The following is a 12,902-nucleotide window of genomic DNA, read 5'->3' as shown; positions in this document are numbered from 1 at the left end:
CCGATCTTGTTCCAAGCATCATCACACACACACACACACACGCGACTTCTATCAAAGAGGGGTCCATAACTTCTATTCAAGTAGTTTATGTACCCACAGATGATTTGACTGATCTTGTTCCAAGCATCATCACACACACACACAGAGGTTCTGAGGGGAACTCCTCAAACTTGAAAGTTGAGGGTGTTTATATTTTTAGCATGTAGTTTAATAATCTAAATCACTCATTCTCTAGTTACATACATATATAAATATGCTACAAAAAATTAGCCAAATCAAAAAGCATTCAACCCTGTTCGTTCTAACTTTATCTCATGGGCTAAATTTATTCACACATTTTCAATGACCAAAATTATTATAGATTTGATTGATATTTTGTAGACACGATTCTTACATAGGCACCTAAAAGACCAATAGTTTAAATCGTTGAATTATGTTGAACACTAACTAACCCAAATCCGAATTCAAAACGTGATCAGAGTTCCACATTTTTAAATGTTCCCATTAGAGAACCCCAGTACATCCATTGAACTACTTTCTAACCTTCTAATATTGACTACTAATTGCGTCACTACTAGATTTGTCGCCTCCTTGGTTGTTGCTGAGGGCGCTGTCAATATGAATTTAGGCAAAATTGGATGTGTGGTCTTTTCAGAAAAACCTCTTAGGTCCTACCTATTGGATAAGCTGCTAACTTGCTGGAAGCAATAGATTTCTGAACCGATTTTCTTCGGATCTGGTTGGTAAAGAAACTCTTCACCATTCTGAAGAGAGATAGACTAGGTGGATCTTGTTCTCATTCAAGAGCAGCAAGCCCCAAAATGAAGTCTTCAGCTACAAAAATGAAGGAAAAAGTTTGGAGATACCGGTTCAATTTCCCTAACTAAGAGCAAGGAAAACGTTTTTTTCCCTCTGTTTTGTATACCTTACAGATAATAATTTATGTATGTAGTTGATTACTTAATTCTTTCTATGATATTCAAATTGCACCCAGTTGGATCTTCATCTAGTTAGGTGATTCATATTTAATGATCCAGGGTCGTGAACTTTTTCTTTTTCAATGTTGTTTGAGCTTTTGTTATCAAGTTAGTTGAAATTGTGAAATGTATAAATCTTTATAGTCAATTTTTTTTGTTGAAGTAATGATAATTTTATGGGTCATTCTAGTTGGACCTCCAAATTTGATATTTAGACCTCCAACTTTTTTCAATTATTAATAAGAGAGTTTCTATTGGGACCTCCAAATCTGCTCACTTGACCTCACTCTATTATGAATTAGTAAATGACATATATAACCTACTATAAAATGGCTATTAAGGACAATAATTTTACCAAAAAAAAATATTATATTTATTTTAGGGCTAAATATTGGTTATTACTCTGTGGTTTAGGTCCAAATTCAATTCAGTTACTGGACTTCTAATTTCATCAAAAACACCCCTGTACTTTCAATTTTGATCTATGATTAATTTCAGTTTACCCCCCTGAGGTTTGGGGGTGTCATTATTTCACCCCCTCTACTTTCAATTTTGAATTTTTACCCCCTAAACTTTCCAATTTCAATCAACCGTGTCCAATTTCCCTTATTCCGTCCAAAGTCAACGTTAACTTTGACTTTTGAGGGGTAAAATGGTCTTTTCAAGATAAAAAATATATAAAAAAATAAAAAAATATTTTTTTTTTCTTTTTTTTTTTTTCTGTTTCTTCTTCTTCTTCTTCTTCTTTTTTTTTTTTTTTTTTTTTTTTTTCTATTTCTTCTTTTTTTTTTGTCTTCAACCCATACACCAAAAGTTATAATAGGTTTATAAAAACAAAAAAAATTCTAGGTGGTTGAAAGCCGCTTGCTGGTCTACGATATTTGTGATATATCTCCGATAAAGTGAAGAATTTTAGGATATATCCCCCATAAAGTGAAGAAATATCTGTAAAAAATAATTTTACACTTTATCTAAAAATAAATATCTGTAAAAAAATAATTTTACACACTCGCTGGTCTACGATATTTGTGATATATCTTTGATAAAGTGAAGAATTTTAGGATTCCCTAATAAAGTGAAGAAATATCTGTAAAAAATTATTTTACACTTTATCTGTAAATAAATATCAGTATATTCCCAATAAAGTGAAGAAATATCTGTGTAAAATCATTTTTGGTCTACGATATTTGTGATATATCTCCAATAAAGTGAAAAAATTTAGGATATATCCCCAATAAAGTGAACCAATATCTGTAAAAATGATTTTACAATTTATCTGTAAATATCTGTATATCCCCAATAAAGTGAAGAAATATCTGTGTAGAATCATTTTTTACAGATATTTATTTACAGATAGTGTAAAATTATTTTTTACAGATATTTCTTCACTTTATCAGAGATATATCACAAATATCATAGACCAGCGAGTGTGTAAAATCATTTTTTACAGATATTTATTTCTAGATAAAGTGTAAAATTATTTTTTACAGATATTTCTTCACTTTATTGGGGATATATCCTAAAATTCTTCACTTTATCGGAGATATATCACAAATATCGTAGACCAGCAAGCGGCTTTCAACCACCTAGAGTATTTTTTTTGTTTTTATAAACCTATTATAACTTTTGGTGTATAGGTTGAAGACAAAAAAAAATGAAGAAATAGAAAGAAAAAAAAAACGAAGAAACAGAAGAAAAAAAAACAGAAAAAAAATTATTATTATTATTTTTTATATATTTTTTATCTTGAAAAGACCATTTTACCCCTCAAAAGTCAAAGTTAACGTTGACTTTGGACGGAATAGGAGAAATTGGACACGGTTGATTGAAATTGGAAAGTTTAGGGGGTAAAAATTCAAAATTAAAAGTAGAGGGGGTGAAATGATGACACCTCCAAACCTCAGGGGGGTAAACTGAAATTAATCCTTTGATCTAATAGGTCCAATTCGTTAATATTCTATTATGAGTTCAACATATAGTTGGATTATTTGATGAAAAACTTTTTATTTGATAGATTTCTAATAGTGAGACCCACTCCTAAATTGACTATGCATGTCACCTCACCACCACATCATAAAACATAGGCCATATATGAGCCACGTCAATAAGCTAAATGACTCAATTATCATATGACTAACAGATTGGACCTATTAGATCAAAATTGAAACTGCAGGTGTGTTTTTGATAAAATTAGAAGTCTAGAGACTGAATTGATTTTGGACCTAAACCACAGGGTAGTAACCAGTATTTAGCCCTTTATTTTATGTAGACTTTCCAATTCAATAATATTAGATTGTATTCCTTATTATTTTCCTTATCTATTTTCATTTTTCAATTTCACTACATACTTATTAAAGCATTCATATATATATATATATTTAATAAGAATTAAAAATATGATTAAGATCATGTAACATAAAAATGTATGATATATATGTTGAATGCATATTGGTGAGGGAAAACAAAATAAATCCTCTTATGATTTATGACCTAAATCTAAGTCAATCCATTATATTTGCAACCAAAAAAAAAAAAAAAAGACACTAAAAATATTTAAATAATTAATCATGTGGTAACAAAAAATACAGGAAAAAAAATAAACATTAAAAAATGATTTTTTTTATATTTTTTTTTTAGAATAAAAACAAATGATTTCTTCATATTTTTTTGCACAGCTAAAATAGAAATTTTTTTTTAAAAAAAATTAAAAATATTTAAATAATTAATCATGTGGTACAAAAAATACAAAAATAAATAAACATTAAAAAAAGAATGATTTTTTTTTTTTAGAATAAAAATAAATGATTTCCTCTTTTTTTTTTTTTTGCACAGCTAAAATAGAAAAAAAAAACATAATAGTTCATGGCATTTTCTTATTGATTAGACATTAATTTTTGAAACTCAAGTTTGATTAAGAAATGTATATTTAGTTAAGATTTATAGAGTGATTAAATCATTGAAATGACTAAAATTTTTATTTTAAAGATAATAATTTGTTTGCAAATTATATGAGTGAGGTTATTTGAGGAAGTTTAGTGAGTAAATTTAGTATTTGAAGATTTGATAAGAGGTGTAAAAAGCATAGAGGTCAAGTGAGTAAATTTGGAGGTTCCAATAGAAAAACTCTATTAATAAACTTTGTCAAGTTATATGAAAAGACAAATAAGGACAAAGAGAGAAAAATGGAAAGATAAATAAATAAATAAATATTCTTCTTACCTCCTCCGACTAAATATAACATTCAATCAAATTATTTTTTTTCCCCGAAATTTCCTTATATTGCCTATATAGTTTTATAATTTACCTAGAACAATTAAATAAAAATAATAATTTCTATACATGGCCAATCATTTAATACAAAAGTAAATTCAAAACAATCTGATTTGGAATTTTCTTAAACTAAATTAATTGAATATTATGGTATAGTTATTACTCGATCTTCCAACTCAAAACCCTTGAAATTATTCTTTTAGCAAATTCAAAGGGATTCCAATAACATATCAAGATTGAGAACTAACCCTCTGATTAATTTTGGTGGATGACAGACCTATTCATAAGAAAGCAATATCATGTGATTTTAATTCATTATTCTTCTCATAGTTGAAGATAGATAATAAAAGGGTTAAATACTGTTTACTCCCTGATTTTCAAGGAAAAAACGGTTCAGTTTCTTCTTTTTTAATTTCACACGTTTACTCCCTCATCTCTCAATTTTTGACCAATAGGTCTATTCCGTTACTCTCCGTCGAAAAGCTCCGTTAGATAGATGACGTGGCAGTCTTTCTGCGGCAAAATGCCTATTCTACCCTCAAATCCTTTTTTTTTCCCTTAATTTATTGTTTTATTTTTTTTATATTTTTTTCTTTTTCTATTTATCTCTTCTTCTCCCAACTCTCTCCCCTCCACCACCCACCACCGTATGTTTCTCTCACATGCTCCGTTCTCCTATTCCACCCACCTCACACACACTAATCTCCACCGCAACCTCACATCCACCAATCCTCCTCATCACCCATCACCGCCCTATCCTATCCTCTCCACCGCAATCTCACATCCACTAATCCTTCTCATCACCCATCACCTCCCTATCCTATTCTCTCCACTGCATCTCATGCTCGACACCTTTCCACCACCACCATGTCCCCAAAATTAAAACCCAAAATGCACAAAACCCCAAAATCAGTAATCCAAACATAAACACGATTACCCCAAACAACATTACTCCAAATCAGAGAGTTTCAGAAACAAAGAATGAAAAACCCATATCGATCTTCCTCCAATGTCGCCTCCAAATCCATGCCCCAATCCCCACAGCCATCACCAACGCTGCTGCTCCGCCGCCTAAAACCCTGCTCCCCAAAAACAAGATCAAATCTTGTCCCTCCGTTGCCTTACCCAGACCCTCCATCACCCACCAAAGCTGCCGTCTAGTGTCGCCGTCAAACAAATCAAATCAAATCTTTCCTCTTATCATCAAACTCAAATCAAATCCATCAGAACAGAATCTCTAGGGTTTTCTTCTTCCAATCTTTCTCAGAAACACAGAGTTTGAGAGAGAGAGAGAGAGAGAGAGAGAGAGAGAGATGGAAGGGATGATGTACCACAAGGTGCAGGAGTCAAAGCTGTGTGTCGTGGTGGCGTTGCAGGGTCCTTCTCCAAATTTGATTTGGCGGCGCTCAACTCTGATCTCTATGGAAAGGAGTGCCAGACGATGCAGCTCAACCTCCAAGCTGGACCCAACGCCGCCGCCGGCGATTTCCTCTCTGAGGAGTCCCAAAACGTCTTCCTCAAGAGGAGTATGCTTTCGCCGCAATATAGAGATAGAGAGAGAGAGATCTGAGGAAGGAAGAGAAATAAAGGAGAGAGAGGGGTTAAGAACAGAGTGAGGAAGTGAGGGTCCTCAATGTTGGAGTCTCAGAGGTGGAAGTGAGGAGGAAGAATAAGAGATAAATAGAAAAAAAAAAATAAACGCATCAAAAGAAAAAAGGAAAAAAAAAAAGGAACTAAGGGTATATTAGACATTTTAGCAGGGAGGATGTTGCCACGTCAGCTACTTAACCGATATTTTGGACGGAGAGGACTTATTGGTTAAAAATTGAGAGATGAGGGAGTAAACGTGTGAAATTAACAAGGGATGGACTGAACTGTTTTTTCCCTGAAAGTTCAGAGAGTAAACAATATTTAACCCATAATAAAAAGTAGAGTAATAGATTATTGTATCTCATGTTCAATGACGTTTTGGTAAAAATAAGCAGGTCTAATTAGCTTTTCAAGTATTCAAAAAAGTTCATTAGAGGTGCACTAAGTAAAGGAGGTCCAAATAGAAAATTTTGAGGTCTAACTAGAACCACTCTAATTTCATTGATAAATAGCGCATGCCAAGAAGGTCATTACATACCCAGCCGCTGTCACATAACAATGGACAGAATAAGGTTTTGTGGGGGAGCTACAGTGGTATATAGGATAGACCAACTATATTTGAACTTATCACTCGCTTATTTAAAGTGAGCCTATCAAACTATGGGGATGAAATCACCTGTCCCCAATAACCCTATCCCAACTCTGCCCCATGAATGAAAATTTGACACGTCATCATTAACCTAACACCATACTAACTCTGTTAGTTCTCACTGAAAAATAATTAATAAAATTTAAATAATATTTTTCTCTTTTTCTCTTTCTTTCTATTAATTCAAGCACAGATCTAGCCATCAAGCCATTCTGGCCAGAGAGCCTTCTTCAGCAATGTTGTTTTCTTCTCCTTCATCTTCCTCTTCTTTGCCTTGTTAGCTCTACTTCGTGGCCCGAGATGAGGAGGCTAAAGTTGGCTTTGCAGGGCTTTTCTTATTCAAGGTTTTAGTTGTGGGAGTTACAGTGGCTATGGTGGTTTCGGTGGTTGTTGCGGCGACTGATGGTGTGGATCAGGGTGATGGGTCTTTCTAATGGAATAGCCAACACTATATTTCTAGTAAATCGAATTTAGAGATTGTAAAAGAAATCAGGTTTTGCCTCTTCTTCAAATCATTTTGGCTATTTCAATCTGTAATTATTCATCTTTAAAAAATCCTAAAATTTGAATAAATGCCTCCATTGCAACCACTAGCTAACCAAAATTCTATATTCTTCTTGTTTTTGCCACAACGCATCTCTGTAGTGCATCCTCCTCTTCGTCGCATTAAATCACTTTATCAGTTTCCTTCCGTCGCAATCAACTTCCTCCTTAAGAGATGACGAACACAAATTGGGATGGGTTTCCAACTGGATTAAAACTTAAAATCCATAGCAAGGTTGTTCGAGTGATGGAACAAAGGGTGTTGAGTTTGTTGCAGAGGTATAGAGAAAGAAGAAAAGAAGAAGAATACGGATGGAAAGGGAAGAGAAAGAGTTGGAGTCAAACAATAATCAATGAGTTTTATTTATTTTATTAAGAAAAAAAAAGCTGAAAAGTAATAGACTTAACGGTGTTAACCTCTGTTAAGTTAATGGACTGGTGTCACGATATAGGAGTAGTGATAGGGTTAATAGGGACAGGTGATTTCATCCCTTAAACTATGACCCAGCACGCATAATAATAGGCTAGTAAAAAAACTAACTAAAAGGTAGGTATAAAAACCCAACAGTCATTCTGAACCCAAATGAATCAGGCCTAAAATTTATCTTCCATGCTCCAAGCTCAACCAGCGACCCAAGAAGCCTATCAAGGCCAAGACACCCGACCTAGATAGAGGCCCAACAAAGGCTCAAAATGAGCTTCTCTGCTGAACTCCAACATGATGACGGCGCAGTCATCCACTTTCGCATATCAGACAACCACCATAATGATGGAATTCATGCCATCGACGTCCCCCATAACCGGGTTAGAACTTGGGTCCAATCACAACCCAAATGCACAACCACCCAAAATGATATGGCCACCATCGCAGGGCACCTCGACGCTACCTTCATCGGACCACCGATGTCCACTGGACATCCATCTCCTTCATATCGCTCACCATGCTCAACAACAGCCAAGCTTTTCCCAATTTGCACCACCAAACCAAAGCGGTGTGCCTTCCTCTCCTCTCTAAATTTCGATTTCAGCCACTCATGCGTCAAATCATCGAGGCTAGCCACCTTTGAATTCACATCGAGCCCAGAGTTAGGAGGCACTCTAGATGAGGAAAGCCAGTGGCCGCAAGCCCAAATAGTCAGAGCTCAAGCACTATCGCTACTACCACCGCCAAAAAAATCGGGTGAAAGTAGAAAGTATCTGTGAAATGGATCAAAGGAAGGGCAGAAGAGCCTTGCATGGGGAAGTCAACCATAGCTGTTATGCGCATCGTCGTCAAGAAGCAGCGGTGTTACTATCAGCATGAAGAAATACACTACTAGAGAGAATAGGGTTTTCATAGTGCTCGTTTATAATCTTTATAGTCAATTGAAAATTAAGCAATTGAAGATATCAATTATTCAATATTGGTTCATGACGAACACAAATTACAACATACGAATGTATGACCTAGTTATTTGCTACCTTAGAGCATCTTTAGCAATGCTAGCCATTTTTGAGTCAAATTTTAGCTAAAGTAGCTAAAAAGTCATTTTAACTAGCCACTTTAGAAATACATCTGTATCAGTGCTCTCTGTTTGGCTCCAAAACTAGTCTAGTTGCAAATAGTCTCTTTTGAGCATGTGCGTAGGCGTGCCAACACCGTGGGGTGCAGTCTTCAGAGAATCTCTTGACCTGACTTCTTCTTGAGCGTTGTGGACGAGGAGAGCACCGACCTTGTCACAAGGTTCTTTTCTCTGCTTTCCGAAAAAGGACTTCTTGCCTTACAGATAAGGCTTTGGTTATGATGTCTTGCATTCACCGAATCGATACTTAGTGTTGTTGACTAAGCAGAGCAATAACTGGGAAGTTGGGAGAAAGCACAGGGTTTACTAAAGCGTGACTTTAGCTTCGTTGGGTTGCGAGGGCGTTACCCTTGCTTCGCTGGTTCACAACTAGGTTGTAGGTAGGTTTGCTCTGGAGAGGCTTTGATAATCGTTGAGATTGATTGATTGAAGAGTTGTCTTTTTTTCGTCCTTGAAACCTAGTATTTATACTCTAGGGTTTCGACTGTTCCTTGCCATAGAAGGATTATTGATTGAAGTTTCTTATTCAATCTCCGCTACCTGATTCCAATAAGGGCTCGTTTTCCTTATGGATCTTGGAATGGGTGAAGCTGTTACCCAAACCCAAGTAGGCCTATTTTTGGGCCACAGGTATTGGCCCGCTATGCTAAATCCCCTAAAGGGATCTTGCCAAAAATACTTTTGGGTTCAAACATTGCCCCCCAGGCCCCGATATCAGGCCCTCAAAAACGTAACTGATTGAAGGGGACTCAGACGACACGCCTGATAACCAAAACGAGGTCATAAATGAAGGTCGCGTCCATTTTCTTTGCAAAACGTATTTTCGTCGTATCGTTTCCCTCACAAAATCTCTTATTTAAACCCGCAACCACCTCAAACCTGTCACATCAGAAACCCTTCCAGTCTCTTAAACCCAAAAACTACATACTCCTCACAGAAACCCAAAAATGGCTCCCCCTAAGAAGATGATCATCGATCAGGAAGAAGAACTCAACGAGAAGGCCGCTCATACATGGGGAACCAACATCAGTGCCCGCTATTTCATCCATACTAATGTTCAGAGACCTCTGCTTCTCAGACTTCCAAACCACCATGCCGGACTGGGTCTAGCGCCGCGAGATTCCATGCCGGAAAACGCTCTCGCCCTCTACTGCCTTCCTATCTATCAGCCCATTCCGGTCATCCGAAGGACCCCTGGAGATTTCACAAGCTTGGACGCAAATCAGCACAGAGCCTAAATAGGGTACTGGCTCACTACCATTACCGCGGCTAAACTCTCCTAGTATCGCGAGGCACATCGCGAGATCTGGCTTGCTGGAACGCGGCAGCTATTACCCACACCATTGATCTATGCTTTCAACTTCCGCGCGGCGGCAATTGTTCACCGCTAGCCGCCTTCCTTTGTTTCTGGAACACCGCCACCAACACCTTAGATTTTCGATTCGGTCAAATGAGCATCACATTGCTAGATATTCTCGCCATCACCGATCTACCCATCGACGGCGAACCCTACGTGCATGGCCAATTTGACTCTGTCACCTTCACTTCAACAAAGGTTCAAACTGGTCACGGCTCGCATACCGGCTCGTACCCACGGTGGCTGGCCCATTACTGCAAAGAGCACAATGCGATCAGCGGCATTGCATTCCTAATGTATTGGCTTTGCAAATTCATCATTTGCACCTCTGCTAACTAGCCCACTGGTCCTTGGACTTTCCTAGCCATAACCTTCTAAAACGGCCGCCGCGTAGGGCTCGGACAACCAGTGCTAGGCGCTCTCTACCGTACTCTATACTAAGCCATCATGCACCCTTTTGAGACTGGTATTTCTGGCCCTTTTTGGATCCTTGACTTCTGGATTCAAACCTATTTCCCGCAATTCCGCCGGGACGATATCCCACAGCTTCCACCGGCTGACGCACTTCTGGGTTAATGGCTCAGCCGTGAAGCAAGGTACACATCCCCACCTTACTCCGAGTGCTTCACATATCTATATCTCCTACACAAAATGCCCTACTGTGACTTAGTACTTATTAGAAGATTTCCACCTCTGCTTGAACATGGGTTCCTTCTTGGGAACCCTAACTATAGTGATCGCGCGTGCTTGGCCTTTCGCCGCGCAGTCTCCTGCTCATACATCAAGCTCGCTGCTGATGAACTCAATTACGAGCTTTACACACCCAACCACTTCGCCTGCCAACTTGGTCTGATCCAGTTAGTACCATTCCCCCTCTATGATGCTTGGAACTACAACACTTCCTAGCGCAGAATTAGACCCACAGCCGGGCCTCCTCCAGCCCAAATCATGCTCGCGATGGTCGACCTTCCTAACTGGGCCAACAAACTCGACCCCGTCAATGGGGCCGCTGAGGACTATGAGCAATGGTGGTCAGAGGTTTCTGTTAACTGCTGGAGGCAAAGGGATGACGAGCTCTTTGTGACCATCTTCGAAGATCTGAGGTATCCCTATGATGCTGACATTGAGTTGCTTGCCCGCTTCCCTGAAGATGAAGCACTTTTCCCACTACCTGAGCCGGCTCCGAGACCCGCGTGAGCCTCGCGTCATGTTCAAGTCAGAATTGTTATCCGCGAGCCTTCTCACGAGGAAACTCCCTTAGCCTGTTCTCCATTTCCCTCTTTTGCTTTACTCTTTATCTTCTCAACTCGAAGTCCAATGCAGCAAGGAAGCATGCCGCCTTCTGGCAATCAAGCGGTTGCTGTTCCCCCGGCCACCGGCCAGGCCCGAAGTAAAAAGCAATAGCGACGGAGCCTGAAATTGAAGACTCCTCTGATGATGAAGATCCGCAATCGGTAAGGAGCTCCTCTTAGAACCTGATGCCTCGACATTTTCTTTCAAAGTCTAAATTACCTCCTTTTCTTACTAGATTGCCGTCTCTTTGGCTCGAAAATGCAGTCGCGCTGACCCCCGAACTTATCTGTGGGAAGAAGATAAACCACTCACTGATCGCCTGGTAATACATACTCATAGCGAGCATTGAAACCTTTCATTTTACCATTATGTCTGAAACTATAACGCTCCTCACTTGCAGGTTCGTCACAGGTCCTCAAGGCAAGTTGGGGAAGGATCATCTGTTGCTGCTGGGGGAGAAGCCTCTTTGCAAGCCCAAGTACAGCCTGATTCAACTAACTCTTCACCTCCTGCCAATGCCGCGAGTGACCAACAGTTGGCTCTAGTGCCAGTGGAGATTTTAGATGACCGCTCTCTTGAGGCTGAGGAAAGAGTGCCGCTTCTGGACACCCTTTGCGAACAACGAACCATGACACTCACCCTAGAAGTAACGCCTGATTCGGTTCCAGACAATGCTGAGGTTACCCCGGAACAAATGGCAATAGTGACTTGCGCGACATTTGCTGAAGAGGTATATTGCCTTGTAACCATTTCTCCTTCGACTCCTGTCTTAATCTTTTTACATTCTAATGCCTCCTTCTAGGGTTAAGACGTCCCTCCAAATGAGGAAGTGGCTATCGCTGTCGAGGAGGTAGCTGTCAAGAATCCCGCTGAATCGGATAGTGAAAACATAGCGGACCAGGAACCTTCCCCCCATGCACTTGAAGCAGGGTAGGTGATGAACCTAGAGCTAGAACCGGAGGTAGTCCCTATTGTAGAACCTCTTAAGGCTCCTGTCAATGTTCTTGTTCCTCAGCAAGCTCCGCCGTCAAGATTAGAGCGATTGGCACGTGTGCTTGAAGTAACTCCCCCTGGAGTCGTAGATGATGCTAGAGAAGGCCTTCGCCGCCTCTTGGGCCCTGATATTCTGACACCTGGCGCGCTTGCGAGAGCTTTAGAATACCTCCGAGTTCTTCTTCATGAGCATGCCATTACTGAAGACCAGTTTCGCAACATAGACAAGCTACTGGGGGATCTTCCCGGGTGGTTAAATGAGAAGACAGCCGCGACGGCCCAAGACAGGCAGGCTAGGGCACAATATCAGGCCCTCGCCCAACAGACAGACTCCTCGCGCGACTTCTTGGGTGAACGGGTCATCCTCATTAGGGACTTCTCGCATAATCATCTTCGGTCCCAAATTCAAGACCTTTAGGCCCAACTAGCCGCCGTGACGGCTAGGCTTGCCCATGAGGAGCCTCTAGTGGAGCAGCCTTTAGCCGCTTATGAGGCATTATCTCAAAATCTGGCCCAGGCCAGCGCGACAGCCCAACAAGCAGAACGGGCCTCTACTGATGCCAGCTTCTGTTTGGATGAACATTTCCTTCGCCTAACTTATGCAGGCCAAGGCCTTTAGGCCCCTAGTATTAGGCCCATTACTTTGTACGAACAAAATCAGTATTAAT

The sequence above is a fragment of the Rosa chinensis genome, chromosome 1 (genome assembly GCF_002994745.2).
Source record: "Rosa chinensis cultivar Old Blush chromosome 1, RchiOBHm-V2, whole genome shotgun sequence".
In the NCBI taxonomy this organism is placed as follows: Eukaryota; Viridiplantae; Streptophyta; class Magnoliopsida; order Rosales; family Rosaceae; genus Rosa; species Rosa chinensis.
This window is presented reverse-complemented; position numbering follows the sequence as displayed.